Source organism: Trachypithecus francoisi, unplaced genomic scaffold (genome assembly GCF_009764315.1).
Source record: "Trachypithecus francoisi isolate TF-2019V2 unplaced genomic scaffold, Tfra_2.0 Lachesis_group14, whole genome shotgun sequence".
Classification (NCBI taxonomy): Eukaryota; Metazoa; Chordata; class Mammalia; order Primates; family Cercopithecidae; genus Trachypithecus; species Trachypithecus francoisi.
Window position 1 is genome coordinate 37,529,078 of NW_022681459.1, and position 16,781 is coordinate 37,545,858.

Here is a 16,781-nt window from a genome sequence, read left to right on the forward strand (position 1 = left end):
CACCGTGTTAGCCAGGATGGCCTCGATCTCCTGACCTCGTGATCCGCCCGTTTCGGCCTCCCAAAGTGCTGGGATTACAGGCTTGAGCCACCGCGCCTGGCCAACCACGCTGCTTTTCTACTTCTCCAAACAAACAATTTAAAATCTACAATGAGTATTTACTTACTTGGTTCCAAATTTAGTCCTTAATTTATACATTTTACAACAAAGTTCCATATTCTGGTTTGAAACATGACCAAAAAGAGATAGTTGTTTAACATTAAATGTCACATTAAAACAAATAGTAGGCCGGGCGCGGTGGCTCAAGTCTGTAATCCCAGCACTTTGGGAGGCCGAGACGGGCGGATCACGAGGTCAGGAGATCGAGACCATCCTGGCTAACACGGTGAAACCCCGTCTCTACTAAAAAATACACAAAAACTAGCCGGGCGAGGTGGCGGGCGCCTGTAGTCCCAGCTACTCAGGAGGCTGAGGCAGGAGAATGGCGTAAACCCGGGAGGCGGAGCTTGCAGTGAGCTGAGATCTGGCCACTGCACTCCAGCCCGGGCGACAGAGCAAGACTCCGTCTCAAAAAAAAACAAAAAACAAAAAACAAAAAAAAAACAAAAAAAAACAAATAGTAAAGGCAGCTTTCCTAAATAACTGAAGCTTACTATCTTTTAGCATTCATGCATAAGACTTTCCTCTCTACTTAAAATCTTTATTCTCACTGTCAAACCCTGACCTCAAACCTTTTACCTCATACCTGAACAACTACAATGGTAACTGTTCTCTATGCCTTCTCTGATCCCATCTCCTGCTCTTCCTTGCCTTCCCATGCCCTGGAGGTCATGAGCTATTCTCAGCAAACTCCTCTATATACTCGACCTCTCTTCTGTGAAATTCTCTTTACTCTTGATCCTAAGGAAACCTGACTGCCCCTGAGATTACTGTTGCTTCTACAGTAAACACTTTTCTCTTACCCATCACATACCTCGGCAGGGGCAAGCATCCGCCTTACTCCCCATTACCATGCAGTTTTGGACCTTCTAGGTATCCTCTTCCTTCTTTCCCAATACTGCTTCCAAACTACTTCTCTTCCCTCCAGGCAAACTGCACCTATCACCTGCTAAATAGGGCTCCCTGATTTCATCTCCATTGTTTCTCTTATCACTCTGATAACTTCAACAGCCACATAGATTCAACACTTTGGCCTTCTTGTTGAAGTCTTGAGCACCAACCTTATTTTTCCACCACTTTACCTAAAGCCATTCACCTAGCATCATATTCTAACACAATCATCACCTATAAAAATTTCAAGTATTCTATTATCACACCATCAAGCATTTGCTTACAATAGTAGTTTGATCCCTGTGGCAATTCTCCAGGCTCCTTAAGATCTCTAGTTTACAGGCTGATTGTACCACTTTTTCACTATTACTCCTCATGTTCTACTTCCCTCCTAAGCCAGTTTAGATCCTATGGCCCCATACTATACAGAGTCTTCTCCAAAAAATCTTAATTTCCTTGTCCTCTTTCCCTTACTCTAACTTATTTGGTAGCTCCAACCATGTACTTACATCTCTCCTGCATTTAAATAACAGAAGATCGCTGGATAAAACTCACACAACTGACTCGCCACCACATACATCAAATTTATGATCACAAATCTTAAGCCTACTTCATTTCTGTAGTAAATTTACTCCCCATTTTTTTGAGATTACTATTTTATACCTTGCTTCACTCCTCAAATCTGCAATACAGTAGTCATGTGTCACTTAACAGGAATGTGTTCTGAGAAATACATCACTGAGCAATTTCATTGTGTGAGAACATCAAAGTGTGCTTACACCAACCTAGATGGTCTAGTCTACTACATACGTAGGCTATACAATACAGCCCATTGCTCTAGGCTATTGTCTTGGTCCATTTAATGTTGCTATAAAGGAATACCTGAGGCTGTGTAATTTATAAAGAAAAGAGGTTTATTTGGCTCACAGTTCTGCAGGTTGTGCAAGAAGTGTGGCATTGGCACCTGCATCTGGTGAGGTTCTCTGGCTGCTTCCACTCATGGCAGAAAGGGAAGGGGGGCTGAAGTCACCAATGACCTCCATATTGCTAAACTCAGGCTTCTGCCCTCGTCGTTCCACCAAAATAACCTTTGCTAAAGTCACCAATGACCTCCATATTGCTAAACCCAAGGACGGTTTTCAGTGTCTTGCCATAATCTCTTATGTTGATTTCCTAATGTCCTGGTTTTCCTCCTCAAGAATAAGGTCTCCAAAACCTAGTTCCTTGCTTCCTTTGAAAATCTTGGCCAGGCACACTGACTAAGGCCTGTAATCCCAGCATTCTGGGAGGCCGAGGCGGGCAGATCTCTACAAGTCGGGAGTTCAAGACCAGCCTGGCCAACATGGTGAAACCCCGTCTCTATTAAAACTACAAAAATTAGCCAGGCATGGTGAGGGTGCCTATAATCCCAGCTGTTTGAAGGCTGAGGCAGGAGAATCACTTGAATCCAGGAGGTGAAGGGTGCAGTGAGCCAAGGTCATGCCACTGTGCTCCAGGTTGGGTAAAAGAGCTAGACTCCGTCTCAAAAAGGAAAAGAAAAGAAAATTCATTCTTCTCCAGGCATTAACTTCTCTTCTTGCTCTACATTCCTCCCTAGACCATTATCATTTTAAGCCATTATGAGACCTGCTTGGGGCATGCAGATTTCTCACAATGGAGGAAAGCCTCTATCTTTCCTTCTGTTTCCAGACTTAGGTGGCCATGTAAGCAATATTTCCTCTTGAACATCTCAAAGTTACCCAAGTACTAAATCCAAAACCAAACCCATGATCCCTTTCATCTTCTCTCCTACAAAAACCTGGTCCTCTTCTAAATTACAACATCCTGTCAATTTTACCTTCTGAATCTCTCAATACAGCTCCGCTTCCCTCTAGCCCATTCTAGCATGACCTTCCCTGTTACTCAGACTCTGACATGACAATCACCTAACTTCTCTCTGCACTTCTACTCTCCTCTAATCTGTGTAGGTATCTTTTAAAAAAACAAATCTAATTATAAACTTCACTTCACCCTAATCCCAATCCTACTTATAATCTTTTAATGGCTTTTCATTGTCAAGTACCGTACCTATCATGGTATCTGATCTTAAATGTTATCTGAACTGAGCCGTTGTCTACATTTTGTAATAATTCAACTTACTATTAAGTCTAGTTCTCTAACTGTATAGAGCAACTAGAGTGGCAAAGTAGTGATAAAAAGCACTAAATGACTAACGTGAAACCTGAACAACAAAGTGTTGTTATTATCTTATTTTTGTTTCACACAAAAGAACTTCCAGAAACTTTCACAAGTTATCTCAATAATCTCTTGGTCCCATTTTAAAGATTAGGAAACATGCTAGAAAGATGATACACTGACAAATGGCACAACTAAGACCTAAAATTGTATCTTTTGACTCAAAGTCTGTGATTTCTAAGTTTTACGATAAAGCCATCAGTCACTCACTACTTCATTTCTAAAATGGCTGATATGCATTTTTCTAAGATTATTCCATGAATGTTCCTAAGAATACATCTTTTTCAAAACTTGAAAAATCAAGGTATATGCAGTTAAGTAATTGTCTCAAGTAACGAAGGGGGAAGAAAGCAGAATTCAGGTTTCCTTATTTTCATTTCTCTACTCTAGCCTTGTGCCATGCTGAATGGTAGTACAGGTAGTGTCCCTCATCTGTGGGAAATATCTTCCAAGACCCCCAAGTAGATGCCTGAAACTTTGGGTAGTACTGAATTCTATATATATTATGATAAAGTTTAATTTGTACATTAGGCACAGTAAGAAATAACAACAAAATTGAATAATTACACTATAATAAAAGTTACACGAATGTGGTTTCTTTATCTCTCTCAATACTTTTGGAACGTGATTGACCTTGGGTAACTAGAGCTACAGAAAGTGAAGCCATGAATAACGGGGACTACTATACTGATAAACTGGACACCACTGAACAAATACAAAATGAGGTTAATTGTGGTATAGCAAGTTTTAGGGATGGACAAACCACAGTTCAAATTCTAACTCTGACAACTGCAAACTGCATAACTTTGCAAGTTACTGAAATATCTGCTTTCTCATCTGAAAAATGAAGATAATAGCTAACACCCAGGTGCACTGAGGACTAAATATTATCATTCAATAGACAGTTTAAAATAAAATAAAATAAAACAAAACAAAATCAGGTTCTCCCAAAATTAGCTAGTGTAAAATGAAATAAGAGCCATAGTTTTTAAAAGATGAGATTGAGTTTCCAAGTCTGCCATTTACTGCTTGTCATATACTCTCTCATAGTTGCTTTCCTCACTTGTATAATAGAGATAATGATACTTAGTCCTTAGCAATGTTGTGAGGATGAAATAGCACATTAAAGAACCTCACTTATATGTGTTAATTGAATAGCATACAAGAATCATTATTATCTATATACACAGATTTGAATAGCATACAAAAATCATTATTATCTGTGTACATTGATTCTCTGCCATGGTGTTATAAATTTGTTAAGGGCACACTATGTCTTTGCTCTATTGCCCAGGCTGGAAAGCAGAGGCGCAATCTCGGCTCACTGCAACCTCTGCCTCCTGGGTTCAAGGGATTCTCCTGCCTCAGCCTCCTGAGTAGCTGGGATTACAGGTGCGTGCCACCATGCCCAGCTAATTTTTTGTATTTTTAGTAGAGATGGGGTTTCACCATGGTTGCCAGGATGGTCTCGATCTCCTGACCTCATGATCTGCCCACCTTGGCCTTCCAAAGTGCTGGGATGACAGATGTGAGCCATTAAGGCCGGCCAGGGCGCACTATGTCTTTAATCATCTTTGTATTTGCAACAGCTGGTTCTACCCATTATGGGCATTCATTAAATGTTGGCTGAACTGATTTACTAAGAAGACAGAATTGATCTATGATAAAACAACAGTTCAAAATGAAATCCAGAAGTTCACCCACATAGAGCATGAATAAGAGAGTGCCTGGTGTCTGTCCAGCTAAGACTGCTCAGACAGGGAGAACATATCCTGTTTTCTGGTAATTTAAGTAAGTGGTCTATAATTATGTTTATTGGATATAAATTATACAATCATCAAACAAGTAAGTTCCCTCAGTACAGGAATCATATCTGTCTGTCTCTTCCTCTCCCTGTTTTTGATGATGGCGATGACAGAGGGAGAATAAATGACACAATGAATGCTTAATAGTACTGTACACCTCAAAAAAAAAAAGTTTACAACAAACAGTGGGGCTTTTCTCCATCAGGAGGCAACCTTAACAAGGGCTCCCAAGCCATGAGTACTTAACATACAAATTAAGCAGGAAAATATTTCACAAAAAACTAGTTTGTGTTTATCAAAGTTCTCCCTATATGAATTCAAAGATACCCTCAACAGAACAGAGAAAACACTTTGGGGTGGTGAGTAGTCTGTCTATGCAAATGTTCAAAGCAAAAAGTTGGCTTATACTAGTTATTTACTGAGCATCTATTGTGTGCCATTCACCACGTTAAGTATGTTTCACAGATGATCTCAAATCTTCACAGCAACCCTGAGTGCTACTATTTTCCCTATATGACAAATGAAACTGAGGCTCAGAGAGGTTAAGTAACTTGTTAACAGTCAAACACTTGGAAATGGCAGAGGTGGGATTTAGACCTAGTGAAGTTTCTGAAACCCATATTCTTTTCACCACCTCAGGCTGCCAACTGACGCTACCAAATTCACTAAAAAAGAGGATGACTCAACAGGAAAGCTGGGAGAAAATCTGGCAAAGAAGCACAGAGAGAGCACAAGATAGCATTCTATCTCAGAGTTCTAGACACATGGGAGCAAATTAATGAGCTGCATCTAACTACACAAATGAAAATGCCTGGATAAGCTATAACTTTTACTCTTCAATTCTACAGGTTCTAAAAATGTCTATCTGCACCAATTCAGAGGTACTGACAACTAAACATAGTCCAGTAATTTTTCTAGAATACTCAGAAAGGGTGCCTTTGACCCATTACTGATACCAAACCAAGCAAGCAATGGAGGTGATACATGTATGTCTGACAGTTTTCTCTGTTCACCTGGACCTAAACATCCTTGTGGAACTGGGCATTTTTCAGGCATATCTACTGCTACATAAAATTCACTTCACAGAATTTCAGAATATGAGGAGGTTCAGTTCAATCATCTTACGGATGTGGAAACTGAGTCTCAAAATAGTCAAATGACTGCCGAAAGTCACATGGCTTGGTACTGGCTAAACCTCCACTAAAACGCTCATCTCCTATTCCTAGTCCACAGCAGCTCCTCTGTGCCTCCCACTGAATGCGTGACCACCCAGGTTTCCTTCTACGTACCTGGGCATTATTCACTATGGCTCCTTCTGCACGTCCTCAATGAAGTAAACAAAGGCACTGGGCTAGATGACACACATAATAAAAGAGATAGAGCTGACCTGCTTTTTGCCCTCTAGGCAGTGCTACCCAAGCCTTCAGGTGTCATGGCACACATAGGAAATATTTTTTATAGCACGAAGTGGTAAACAAATTAGGGAGAACATGATCAAAGTGACCAGGGGATTCCCAAGCCCCAGCTGGCTGCTCCAAGGGTTGTGGGGTATAGTAATCTTGGCATATTTTTATCTCAATCTGGCATGAGGCATTGGTAGGGAAGCTCTGTTCCGGGGTTAATAAGTAAAAAATCAATTGAGATAAATATACAAATAACCATAATGTAAACACAAAGGAAATAACTAAGGAGACTGTCACTGTCTGCTTTCATCAAACATAAGTGAGTGAAAATGAGATTAATTCAACTTGCTTTCTTTCATAACTCCTCTTTCAAACAAATCAAAAGACAGAACAGCCCATCCTTCAGGTCAACAGGGCTGATCAATCCCACCCACAAGGCTGCAAAGAGCCTGCACAGATGACTAGTTTACAGGGAGGCGAAAACTACTTAATGCACATTAGTGTGTCAGAAAAGTTCTGAGCTCTTACAAAGACTACACAAAAAATCAATAGAGGAGAGAAAATAATATTTCAAGGTCATATTCAAACATGAAGGGAGAAGCACGAAAAGCAGCCCCTCCCAACACACACATATATACATATACGTCTTCTGTGAACAAGCTCCATCTCTCCAAACGCAGTTAAAATTTGCTTTCTGATAATTTATAAATTTAGCCTGCGTTAGCCAAGTAGGTTCCTGCAATTCCAGACATCTGGGCTGAAGGGCAAAGGGCAAAGGGAAACTTTCAAAAAGCTGGCTAGTAGCCAAGGGCATCACATCTAGTAGGCTCCCTTAGCAACACACAACAGCTGTTTGCTCGAGAGACATACTGCCATCTTTGCAACGGACTATAAGATGTTCTTGTCTTAACAACTAAAAATTGCAGGCGGGTGCGGGGAGCAGTTTCTGTATTATTTCCTCTGACATTCCTCTAAAAGTTATCACATTTTATAATTTACAAGCTTCTCTAGTTATAGAAAGTTTTCCTCCATCCCAAACTACAATGCTACAATTAACGGTAAATTACAATAATAGAAGGTACTACATTCCTGGCAAACATAAAATGCTTTATAATGTCTGATTATTAATTACTATTCTACCTGCTATAGACTTGATTTCTAACTATGGGCAAGTCACTCTTTGTGACTTAATTACTTTCCTCATACAATTTTGATAACAGTAGTGAGTGACCTACTTCACAAGACTACTGTGAAGGATAGTAATAATTAATAGATAAAAGCTTATGAAAGCTTATTCCTAATTAATAATCATGCCGCCTATTGGCTCTCAATATCTAAAGACATGGCTTATCAAGGTTAGTACCCCCAAAACAAAACACAAGTCGATCCTGAGCCACCAGGAAGACTGCAGTTCCTGAAGTAACCAGCTCACTTCACCTGCCCCACTTGCCTTCTCCAAACCTACCAAGCCCAGGGGATGGTACTGCGCAGGGAATTCAGCCCTTGCACCTAAGTCTGACAAGATAAATAACACAGGGGGAGGAAAACAACAATGTCACAATCACTGCTAGGTTTTAAAAACCTAACACCTTGGAACAGAAGGGGATGTGGCAGTCTGTGCTCTGTGGGGAGGCCATTTGTGCAACAGCAGAACCTCGCAGCTTTCCACTCCTTATATGTGCAAGTGCAAACCCTCACCCACAGCACTCTGTACTCACCCAGAGGTACATCATGTCAGATCGGGCTGCTCAAACTCAGCGGTCAGTGGATCCTGGACTGCAAAAAGGCACTTCAGCGAACCGTAGGAAAGAAGATGCCAGAACTGGGGGGCAAGGGTTTGAGGTGGGGAGAAACCCCCCAAAATCACTTGAGTTAAAAAATCCTAAAAAAAAAAAAAAGACTGGTCTCCTCCCCCCTCCTCTCCAGCTGACTGTTCTGTTGTTCTCTCTCCTCCCTCTCACCCTCCCTCCGTCCCACCGTCCCTCCCTCTCTCTCTCCCTCTCTCTCTGTTTCTCTCTCTCTCTCTCTGGGAGTTCCCAGCCCTGAGTATCTGAACTAGATGGTACAGCACACTCGCTCTGTATTTGCCTTCAGGGAATCTCTCTCTGTAATTCTACTTCTAGAAACACAATCACCACTCACAAAGATTATTGCAAAAGACAGGGATGGGTGGGGTCAGTTATAAACCACCAGCACCAGTTTCTAGTGCTAGATATACATTAGTTTAAGATGAGTTCTTTAAACATGAATGAAGCAATCAAAAATCTCTGCCCTCTAAGATCCAGGTGAGTGAGCCAAGCTTTCCCTCTGCCCCAACTGTGGAGCCCCTTGCAGAAGCCAAGCACACACACAGAACCTGCTCAGAGCCCACATTCCTTTCTCACAATGTCTGCTGGACACCACTATTCTTTATGTCATTTCACCACTAATAATTCTTAATCTTAAAAGATTTTAAAACACAAGAAAACTTAAGATATAAAACTGAATAGGCTTTTCATCTTTTTTATTACTACTGCCCTAGTTCAGATCAACATAGCCTGGTTTCTGAAAAAGTCAAGTGGATCATGAGCTCCTAGGATGGTACAGACACTTTACTCACCACGTAGACAGGCTAAGGTGCACAGCCTGGGTTTCAATTCTAGATCTACAAGTAATATCATTATGGCCTGGGGAAAGTTTCCAGCCTGTCCAGGCTTCTGTTTCCTCAACCAAAAAATAGGTATAATACTCCTTTCAGAGGTGTTGGAATGATATAACTACGTAAACGGTCTGCCATGTTCCTGGTGACCGTGTTTTCTAATTTCAGTTCAGTTCAAACATTTATTAAGTGCCTCCTATTGCCAGGCAAGTTTTCATTCATTATGCCCAGTGGTGAACAAGTATTATCAAATCACCTGTCCTAATGGTTTTTATTCAGAAAATCACGTAATTATCCCCCATATTCTAATGCCAATGTCAAGGCCCATACATGCTCCTTGCTTCCCTGACCCATTTCTCCATGTTCAAATCCAAAAGCACACCCCAGCTGTGAGTGAGCTCTCCTTTCTCTGTGGGGCCTGGTGTTTGTAACATGGCACTGACCACCTCTGCGGGCTACTTCTCCAAGTATTCCTATAGCAAACCACTTCTCCTTTGCACATCTTCCTTGGTGGAAACCTAACATCTCGTCTTGGCTCATCTATTTTTGGCCATGGAGTCTTCTGCATAGTACTTAGCACATAGTAGGTGCAAAAAACATTCTCAAAGGGTAATAGGTTTTGAGGAATATTCCACTCCTTCCCACTTATTAAAGAAAAAACAAAAAATAAAAAATAAAAATAAAAAGCAAACAAAAACCACCTTCCAGCTGCCTCAGGGTTTCGGCTCCCCCTCAGACATGTTGAAACAGCTCCTTCCTGCTTTTAAAATCTCCAAGTAAGGTCTACAAGTCTCACACTCAAGGTAGGCCCCATGCAGGTACTTTCACTCTCCCTACCTAATATTCCCACTGTGCGTGCTCTGGGTTTAGTCACCTGCCATAGTGGGGTTTCTTCCTCTTAGGGTAGAAATAGAATCACTTTTCCTTTTCTTCCACACTGAACGCATGCTTTCCGCAGAAGAACCTTTTCTCTCCCCCCACCTTAATTTAAACTCCCAGCTCACTTCAACTTGGAAAGGTGGGGCAGGTATTCTTCTTGGCCTCACCCAAACCTTTTCTTTATCTCTACAGAGAACCTCTCTGCTTCTTCTGAAGGCAAGATTACCACATTTCTAATACAAAAGAGGAGAAAGAACTTCCAAGACTGAAACTGAGACAGCCTATTTTCTAAATAAAAAAGAAAATCTTGACTTTCCATAAAATGTTACTTAGACTCTTTTACATGTCCATAATCAGTTTTTAAACACAACTTTCCTCTCTAGTTTCATAGCTCATGCCCTAAATCTTAAGTCACCAACACTCCCTATACTATACTCTAAATAACTATATTAAAATTACACTGACAAGAGATTCATTTTTTCGAACTCTTTGAAGAGTCTGTTGTTACTCGACATTCATTCTTTCTTTTTTTTAAACCTCAAATGTTTTAATGGTGGGATCCTATTCACTGTGTACAGGATTCTCTAAAAACACCACCTGGCTGGGTGCTCAAACCACATGGGCTGACCCAAAAGACGCCAAAACCAAGAGTTACTCAGGAGGCACTAAATGGTGACGGTCTTGGCTGGTTTCACATCCTCAATTTCAGCAGCCAGCCAGCAGTAAGTGCGCTGACGCTGCAGCATCTCGATGGCCTTGAGTTCCAGTGGTGGTGCCTGAATACCAAGGTCTTCTAAGCTGGGCAGGTGAGACAATGTCACGTCTGTGATGTGAATCCGCTCCACTTTATCCCTTGTTGCCCAGGGCTCAAATGGGCTTATTTCAAAGTCTCTTGCTATCCACTGATAGGCAAAACGTGGCAAGGGGTACGGAAGGAAGAGTCTGTGAGCCACAGCAAAGATGTACTTCACCAGGTCAAAGAGGTACCCATTTGGCCCAATGAAAGCAAAGGTTTTTCCATTGGCGTCAGGATCCTTAACTGCATCAACAATTCCTTTGGATACATCTACGACATAGTGGTTGTTTAACTGCCTTCCAGCCCAAGGAAACAAGGGGTATAGCACCAAACCAACACATATTTGCAAAATAATTAAGGAATCTATCCTCTCTTCCAAAGATGTCCAACAGCTTTATGATAATGGCTTCTGGAAATGCATCTCTCACTGCTTTCTCTCCAACAGCCTTATTTCTCAAATATCCAGAAGAGCTTTTAATATTCACATTCAGATGTGAAACATGAATGAATTTTCCAACTTCGACTTCCTTGGACACCTGAGCAATTGCTTAGGGGATCTTCACAAACACATCCTCAAAATCAAAGTTTTTTATTTCCCAGTCTCGTCCAACAAGATTGATGACCACACTGCTGTGTTCCACTACTCGTCGGATAGAATCTTTATCTCTCGTGTCCCATTCCAGAAACAGAAGCTAGCCCAGGTCACCCATGGGACGAAGGTGCATGATGTCATATGTATCACACCGATAGGGAATGATCACCTGTGACCCCATGCGTCCAAGGTGGTTGACAACACATTGGCCCAGGAATCCTGTTGCTCCAAACACAGTGGCCACGATCCTACTGACTGAGGAACGTCCACCTCATGAGGTATGAGGGCATGATGAAGCTGGCAATGGAATGGGCTGTGACACACAGATGTGGCTACTGAAGTAATGGCAGAACGTGACAGTGGCAGGGCCCAGGAACCCAGGATTGTGCAGCAGCCACCATCTTCTCCCACAATCCTTTTTTTGTTTTGTTTTCTTTTTTTGTTTGTTTGTTTTGTTTTGTTTTTTTGAGACAGGTCTCACTCTGTAGCCCAGAGGCTGCAGTGCAACGGCGTGATCGCGCCTCATCGCAACCTCTGCCTCCCAGGCTCAAGTGATCCTTCCACCTCAGACTCCAGAGTATCTGGGACCACAGGCGCACACCACCATGCCTGGCTAATTTTATTGTATTTTTGGTAGAGACGGGGTTTCACTATGTTGCCCAGGTTGGTCTCAAACTCCTGACCTCAAGTGATCCACCTGCCTGGGCCTCCCAAAGTGTGGGATTACACTCATGAGCCACCAAGACCACTGGCAGTCATTCATTCTCAACCAAGTATCAATAAAATAAATATAATGAAATTCTGGATCTTCATACTGTAACTTTATAGTGTTATCTTTTAATCAAGTTTGGGATAGAATAAAGATAAAAGGTTGGGCGCGGTGGCTCACGCCTGTAATCCCAACACTTTGGGAGGCCGAGGCGGGAGGATCACCTGAGGTCGAGACCAGCCTAACCAACATGAGAAACCCTGTCTCTACTAAAAATACAAAAATTAGCTGGGCATGGTGGCGCATGCCTGTAATCCCAGCTACTCAGGAGCCTGAGGCAGGAGAATTGCTTGAACCCAGGAAGCAGAGGTTGCAGTGAGCCGAGACCCAGCCTGAGCAACAAGAGCAAAACTCTGTCTCTAACATAACGTAACATAACGTAACGTAACGTAACGTAACATAACGTAACATAACATAACATAACATAACGATAAAACACATACCCTGCAGCAAAGCAGGAGAAAAATACCAAGAAAAGAAACCCTCAAAATAAAGCAAAGTTTAAATATGTCACAAAAACTCTGAAAACTACCTCTGAAACTCCCATGGGTGGAACCATCATAAACTTCTTTGAAACCACAGGAAGGGCTTGTAAATTCCTATTGTAAAAGCATCCATTCCTTTTCTGATCATAATCTTTAAAATTAGGTGGTCTGGTTAGAAATAAAACTCTTCTGTACGCTTCCTTTATGAATACATACAAAAACCAAAAACCCACAGGGAAGCTTAAGTTATCTTTTTTATTCATGCTCCTGCATGTTCACATTTTTCTACCTTTAAAAAAAAAGGAAAAAAAAAGAAAAAAAAAAAACAAGAAAGAAAAAATGGGGAACAAAGTGGTAAGAGAAGAAAAAAATTTCTTTCCAATTATCAAAGTCAAATAAGGAAAGCTATGCTTTGTAACTATGTACAATTCACATTGAGACAAAAAGGTGTAAAAACTCCACACTGTAAAGAGAGTCTAAAAAGAATTATCCAGAGATTACGATGCATACACACTTCGTTCTATCAGGAGAGCATGTTATCAGACTTTGTGACTGATAGCTTATCACCCTGTCTGTGAGTTCAGAGGATAGAATGTGTCCATTTGAGCACTGAAGAAAGTCTTCTGAGGAGGGCCCACAGAGGAAGTTTCTGGCATGCTTTCTTCTGAGAAAGAAAAATCAGATAATCTGGGACAGCAATATGTGTATTGCCAATAATTCTAACCTGGCATCCTGAATTCCTACATCTCAAAAATGCTGGATTTTGTAATGTGAGTCTTGTGGGCAGAAAGGGTTTGGAGCCACATTTTAGATTCTCTGCCTCTGACTCCAACAATTCAAGAGGCTACTTGTTTTGTTTGTTTGTTTTTGAGATGGAGTCTCATTCCGTGACCCAGGTTGGAGTGCAGTGGCATGATCTCAGCTCACTGCAACCTCTGCCTCCCGGGTTCAACTGATTCTCCTGTCTCAGTCTCCCAAGTAGCTGGGATTACAGGAGCCTGCCACCATACCCAGCTATTTTTGTATTTTTAGTAGAGACAAGGTTTCACCATGTTGGCCAGGCTGGGAGGCTACTTGTTTTATACGAGTTTCTCTGTGGTTATAAGAGGATAGTGGGGGGAAGTACGTATACCGGGGGAGCCAGCACAATTTCTCAAAAATGTACCTGAGAAATCAGGCACTAAAAATTTTTCGTAAGAAATCTGAGGCAACCCTCTATACATAGTTTATATCCCTTTCACTTCCTGGACTGGTAGAGACAATACAGACTCACCAAAACAACACTGAGCTAGAGAAATGAGATGTATGAGTATTGTCTATGAATCTGACTAAAAAAAAGAAAAACAAAAAAAGTTGAAAGAATGAGGCTCTTTTTCCCTCACTTCCTGTCAGCTTAAAATAGCAGGGATTCCCACAAGGCAATCTCTAATAGAATTCTGCTACTCAAATGTGACACATGGACCAGCATCAGCAGAATGAGCATCAACTGGAAACTCCTTAGATTTGAAGAATCTCAGGCCCCACCCTAGACTTACAAAATCAAAATCAAATGATAACAAAAGCCCCAGGTAATTCTCAGGCACACTGAAATCTGAGAAGCTGGTCTAGACAGAGGCACTGGCCACATGCAGCAGTAGAGACTCATGGGAGAAGGAGTAGATATGGTTGCCATTTTCCAGTTAGAGGATGTAAACCACCGTGGAAGACAAAACAGTGAACATTCCTACTTGCTGATTTCAATATAACACCACCAGCAGCTATTATTTACTCAGAGCATATTATGTGCCACAACTTTGCATGCATTATCTCATTGCATCTTCACAATATCTCTTTAAGATAGGCCCTATTTTTTTTTCACAGATCAAAGGAAACTGAGGCCCAAAGTGGTAACATAATACACTCATGGTCTCACAGCTAGTGAATAAAGAGCCAAAAGTTCAACGTTAGTTTTTAAGACTCCAAGATCGTTTCCACTAAACCATACCTATTCACTGACAAAACTGAATCAAGACTGGAAGAAATCACTGAAAAACTTACCTTGGATATAACCCTGCACTCTACCTCTGTCCATTACCAAGACTTTAAATAACAAATGAAGCCAGGTGTGGTGGTGTGAGCCTGTAATCCTAGCTTCTCAGGAGGCTGAGGCGGGAGGTTTGATTGAGCCCAGGAGTTTGAGACCAGCCTGGGCAACACAGTAAAACTTTCATCTCAAGAAAAAAGTAAAAAACAACAACAAATGACAGAGATAGGGTTTGGGAGTTGGTGTACACATACTGTACATGTGCACTGGCCAAAACACTGCTACTACTGATGTCATTAAGAGAATAGACCCAGAAACTTCTGTGAATAGTGGTTACCTTCTATAATGTCTAAACTAAGCTCTAGATGTATACATGGAGAAAGGGGTCCATCTCAAAACTAGCCTCTTGGGAAAGGCAAATAAATAAGTGATTTGTTAGAGCTCTTACTCCCAGTAATTAGGAAACCCAGAGCTACTACCCCTAAAACAGAAAACTGCATTATCTTGACTGGGCACGGTGGCTCACACCCATAATCCCAGCAATTTGGGAGGCTGAGGCAGGTGGATCACTTGAAGTCAGGAGTTCAAGACCAGCTTGGCCAACATGGTGAAACCCTGTCTCTGCTGAAAATACAAACATTAGCCAGGTGTGGTGGTGCATCTGTAGTCTCAACTACTCAGGAGGCTGAGGCAGGAGAATCGCTTGAACCCTAGAGGCAGAGGTTGCAGTCAGCTGAGATTGCACCACTGCACTCCAGCCTGGGCCACAGAGTGAGACTCTGTCTCACAAAAAAAAAAAAAAAAAAAAAAAAGAAAAGAAAAGAAAGCTGCATTATCTTAAAAGACTCATCTTTCTTTATTATGTTTCAATTATACTCTCAAAGAACTTCCCTTACTTCTAACTAACTTTCTCTGGTATCCCCTCCCTACAATTTTTGACCTCACGAAGTCCTCCCATCCCAACCACTTTTTCATTACCTACCCACTCCGGTTCTGCACCCACTTCGTCCAATTTTGATGCTGTGTTCCATAATTACAATCTCTCCCTTGCAAATACCCTCAATCATTTGTCCTCTCCATCACTGCCATCTGACAAAACTCCAATCCCGGTTAAATCCAATTGTCTGCCTTTTCTAGTGCCTGTGCCCAATCAGCTGAATGTTGCTGAAGAAAAATCACATAAGCAAGCTGACTTGACTTCACTATATATTCATGATCACAAACCTCAAATGGACACTCAACGATGCCAAGCAATCCACCAAAGCTGCCCTTGAAAGCTTTCCTACTCCCCAAAATGACTCTTTTTTGCTTCTCCTCAAACCTCCCTCATTCGCTCTTCACTACCTACTCTCAGCTAATTTTCTTATTTTATTTTTTGTCTGTTTGTTTTGAGACAGGATCTCACTCTGTTGACCAGGCTGGAGTGCAGAGGCGGGATCGTGGCTCACTGAAGCCTTGACCTCCTGGGCTCAAACTATTTCAAACTATTCTCCCACCTCAGCCTCCTAAGTGGCTGGGATACAAGCACATGCCACCATGCCCAGCTAACTTAAAAAAAAAAAAAAAAAAATTAGAGAAGGGGCGGGTCTCACTATGTTGCCCAGACTAGTCTTGAACTCCTGGGTTCAAGCAATCCTCCTGCCCCAGCCTCCCAAAATACTGGGATTACAGCCGTGAGCCACTACACACAACCTCTTAGCTAATTTGCTATCTAAGTATGTAATTTTAAATGAGAAGCATTCAGACAGTATCTTCTTACCACTAAATCTAATGTCCTATAATAAGTAAATGATTAAATGAACCCTACTTTTTAAAGTTCTCCTTTGACCCCTCATCTCCCTCCAGCTACCTGCTATTTCCCTGCACACCACTTCAGGGTAAATAGTCTTGAAAAAGTTGTTGGCTATACCTGTCTCAATTTTTTCACCTCTCATTTTCTTCAGTCTACTCAAAACAAAGTTTCCAAGCCCTCCACTCCATTAAATCAATTTATCAAGGTCTACTACTTCCCCATGTATCTGACCTCTTAGCAGGATTCAACAAAGCTGACAACCTTCTTAAAACATTCTCTTCTTCTAGCTTCTGAGATACTACAATGTTGTTTTT

General features: G+C 41.5%; 1 protein-coding gene and 1 pseudogene across 24 annotated transcripts in view; both read right to left on the bottom strand.

The window, feature by feature from the left end:
- RBFOX2 (RNA binding fox-1 homolog 2) overlaps positions 1 to 16,781 on the bottom strand; it is a 303,630-nt gene that overhangs the window by 155,439 nt on the left and 131,410 nt on the right. The gene's annotated exons all lie outside the window — the stretch shown is intronic.
- Positions 9,012 to 11,877, bottom strand: LOC117095950 (annotated as a pseudogene). The gene has a single exon (XR_004442260.1). The product of XR_004442260.1 is annotated as an NADH dehydrogenase [ubiquinone] 1 alpha subcomplex subunit 9, mitochondrial-like (transcript).